The following is a 4,716-nucleotide window of genomic DNA, read 5'->3' as shown; positions in this document are numbered from 1 at the left end:
AAATAAAAAATCCTACAGACAGGAAGTTTACATTCTCCATCACAAAGACGCATGCGCAAATCGGACATGTTTGAGTTCCGGTACTTGTTTCTTAAAGCTACTGCCACCTCGATTTCAAATCATATATTTTATTTCTGTGTTTGCGTGGTAAAGTTTTATTTTAATCAAAATGTCACGAAAACTTAGGCCGTGCAGATGAGTTTGATAAACTTATTCAGAAGCAAGTCCATAAACAAGCTAAAATAAGATCTTTTATACATATTTTTTGGGGAAATACATGTAATTAATATTTTTAACATTTTGCACAGTGACATGTACGGGTTTAACATGAAGATAAACGTAATATTTTCACCGTTTATTTCCAAAGAATTTCTTTTATTTCCCCCAGAGTGCATTCCGGTGTCCGTATGGAACAACTCTGGTGGAATCAGAAAAAAAAATTGAGTTAGTAAGTCGAACCCGAAAACAACTCGAAATTTCGAGTTGCTATCTCGAAATTTCGGGTTGAAATCTAAAAATTTCGGATTACTAACTCGAAATTTCGAGTTAAGATAAAACACAAAGTGGCCGGAATACGCTTCCGTATTTTTGTAACAAAAATAATACTAATAAATTTAACTGACGAGTAAACAAATACATCGGTCAAATGGAAAATCATTTTTAGTTCTACGGTTTTACAAATAACTTTCTTCAATATAGAGTGATATTTTATTTGTGAATAGCTCAAATATGCGGGTTTCTTTATATATATATATAAATCTAAAGTAAACAGAAAGTATTTGTCACAAAAGTGAACGCGATCCATTTGAAAACTGAGATTTCTACTATACTGTTTGTTTTGAAAAGATAACCGCAGTTAGACTTGAGTATGTTGGCTAGTATCTCATTTAGTGCATTGTATATCGTTACGTTGGACGTGCAAATGGATTACATAATAGAACTGACTCATTGACTGTTATTTATAAATGTAAGTCATAGATCTCAATAAGAAAAAATGTACGAGTTTAATCAATTCGGTATTAGCTTTATACTGCGTATTTGTATTGGATATAAACATTGCCACAGAGATCTTTTTAATGCTGTGGTTAATCAATTTCTAATCATTATCCTTTTCCTTAGTTTAATGGGTCACTTTAAGATATAGATGTAGATCCCTTCCTATCCGAATTCTTGATCAAGAGATTTCAGCCGTAAATTTTTAATTTTAAATGCTACAGTGATAATCAATTATTCTGTTTAAAATGTATTTTCAAATTCTATATCTTCTCTTCGTTTCATCAGTTTTAAACCAATTTTAGGGGTGTCTTTATCACACGCCCCTGGCCAAATCATGATTTCTTCGTATAATGACTGTAGTAATGTTTGAAATCATGTAAAACATATAGGAGTCAGACGATGAGAATTAAGCCCATGTTATACAAAACAGATGTTGTTGAACTGGGTTGTGACACTCTGATTTTTATAATAATCATTGAATGTGGTTTTGAATATGGATATTTATGCTACCACGGATTCAAATTCGAAGTAAGTCCGACATGTAATTATGGACCGTACTATCACTGAGTAGTAGATGTGTAACCTCGGTGAAGGCTACAACAGATACCTATATAACCTTGAGTAACCCCCGGGTAAAACGGTACCGTAAGTCCGTGTTAGTAATTTCATTAAATCTTTTATCCATGACAGGCCCCAATCTACTTGTGCGCTCTCGTACCTACGACACGATAATCGCTAAGGAGACGTGACCCGTGGTATCGTGTAGAAATAGCTGCATATGAATTGTGAAAAATACAGCATTTTGATTACATTGTAAAGTTTGAGTAAGTTTAATCACTATTGTATTGGACCAGGCCGATGTGGATTTACTTATTGCTATTAGATATGTTATTAATGGCTCTATTTCGAATGATTTGAAGACTTCTGTTTAAGATTTATAACTATCGCACGCTAGTGACCAGGCGGAGTATTGATAGCAGAGCGTGCAAATAGACAGTGGCAAGGGAAACAGTATCCCATCTATTGTTTTCTTAGTATGTTAATGATTGTAAAATCCATTCCTGAACAGACGAGTGTCTAGCTATTGAACTACAAGCCGTGAATTTGTTCTTATTGATGTAAGCAGACAACTTGGTACTTCTGGCAGATTACAGAAAATGCTAGATTCGTCATTATTGTATACAAATAAATGGAATCTTACAGTAAATGCGTCAAAAACAAAAGTGATGGTATTTTGAAATGGTGGACGATTACGAAGGGAATAATGGTATCTTAATGGATGTGTTTTAAAAAGTGTAAACGAATTTAATCTCTTGGGAATATTACTTCATTTTAAGTGTAAATTTGATAAAACACAACAGCTATGCAATGTAGAAAAGCGTTGCTCTCTGTATTTAATGCCCGTAAAGAAAATTGCTCTAATTTTGAAACACATCTTCACGTCTTTGAAACATATATTTGTAGAATATCAAGTAATGGGGCTAAAATCTGGGGTTGCATAAAGCACCAGATATTGAGAAACTACATTTAAGTTATTACAAACGATCATTAAGGGAGAAAGAAACCCACTGCAAATGTTATGGTCTACCAAGAACTAGGTAGAGTTCCCCTGAAAATTATCAGAAAAAAATCGTATTTCTAAGTATTGAAATGTGTGGTACTGTGTATGTCGCTGGCGATATTTCTGTTAAAGCTGAGAAACAAGGCAAAACAAAAGGTTAATTCAATGGCAGTATTACTCCATTTTATGTAATCTTTTATAATTCTGAAAATACATTGAGCATTGAGATGACATTATACCGTATCTCCAACACTATCAAGTTGGATTTTTATGTCACTAGCAATGCCGCAATGGATATGAATGCGAATATAAATAGGCCACTCGCCACTAGAATTAGTTTTTTTATCAAAAGTGTATATCGAAAAAAAATATATATATCGTAATGTCAACAGTTGAGATTGACCGTGTGGCCCATGAAAGTTAGGCTAACGCAGGAGTAACGTCTTATATCGTCTGTGCTATAACAACTGATGAAGAAAACGTCAAATTTTCATCCATAAATTCAATTTTGAAAGCACAATCACATTTTTATCCAATTTGATTTTTCAATATTTCGGTATCAGCGTATGCTCGTACTAGTTATCGAGGGTAGGAATTTTAGGCCCCATCGGTATCTTTGTTCATATACGATACCTTTTAAATTTATAATTTATGGAACAGGAGAAAATTGTTCAACAATTAAAAAAAGATCGTTTTGTATACAGCCTCTACACGAGGCAACCAAACGTGACTGAAATAGACCTGATGATTTTGTCAGAACAAGAAGACGACACGGCCTGTTTCGTACACCTGGTTTTGTTTTTGTCATATTGTCTTATCCATATTCAAAGGAAAAAAACTGATTTTAAAGATTAATATCAATACCCCCAATTGTGTCCTATCCCTTCTGCCTTCTAGGGGGTCAGCCCGATCGTTTATGCAAAACCCTTTCACTTAGAATAAAACCAGATTCAGATTCAAAAGAAGTGTTTGAAAGTAATAGATATATCTTATCTTTTTGGGTCCAGCACCCCAGACCCCTGCTATCTAAGGTCCATCCTTTGCACAAAACAGGCTCTCTTTTCACACAGGATATTTCTATCCCAATTGATCAAATTTAGTTAAAATACTTTCATTCCAAGGAAGAAGGATTTCATAGCTTCTCTTCCATTCTCCTTATTTGGCATTGTCCCTCTGTCCCCGAGGTGTTAGACCAAAGCCATTCATATAAAATTAAGTTCTTGCCACCAAGGGATGCTTAAGATAAAATTTTGACAAAATTCTGTCATCCCAACAGAACAAATTTAAGCATATTCCACTTTTGGGTCAACCCCACTGCCCCCAGGAGGTCAGAATCAACAATATACGAAATTAGTTCATCTTTTCCCAAGGATGCTTCTGACAAAATTTGGCCAAAATACCTTCAACCCAACCAAAGAAGGAGTTCAAAAATTTTCCTCTATATCTCATATTTGGCTTCACCCATCAGGCCACAGGAGGGTTAGGTCTTCCACTTTCTCCAAAAATGCTCCTGACTTTGCAATTTTGGAAAAAAATGTTTTATCATTCCTACAAAAGGAAAAGGACTTTAAAGAATTTGCTAAATTGACCCTATTTCAGTTCTAGACCTTCCACTTGGTTCTCTTCTCCTCAGGTTGCTTCTGACCAAATTTTTTTTTTTTTATATTTCTTTTATTTTTCAAAAAGATCATATTGAGCATGACAACAACATCATCATCATCATCATCATCATCATCATCATCATCATCATCATCATCATCATCCATATTCAAACATCATCATCAACCACAATCACCAGTCATCAGCATCGTCATCATCATCATCATCATCATCATCATCATCATCATCATCATCATCATCATCACCCATATTCTAAAATCATCATCAATCACAATCAACAGTCAACATTATCATTATCATCATCATCATCATCATCATCATCATCATCATCATCATCATCATCATCATCATCATCATCCATATTCAAACATCATCATCAACCACAATCAACAGTCATCATCATCATCACTGTCGTCGTCATCATCATTCATTCTGAAATCATCATCATCCAATATCATCAACAATCATCATCATCATGTTAATAATTGATACTCATCATTCATCATCATCAATCATTCAAACATCTTCATCCACAATCC

This window comes from Ylistrum balloti, unplaced genomic scaffold (assembly GCF_031769215.1).
Source record: "Ylistrum balloti isolate Yb309-2 unplaced genomic scaffold, AGI_CSIRO_Ybal_v1 Utg370042, whole genome shotgun sequence".
Lineage (NCBI taxonomy): Eukaryota > Metazoa > Mollusca > Bivalvia > Pectinida > Pectinidae > Ylistrum > Ylistrum balloti.
This window is presented reverse-complemented; position numbering follows the sequence as displayed.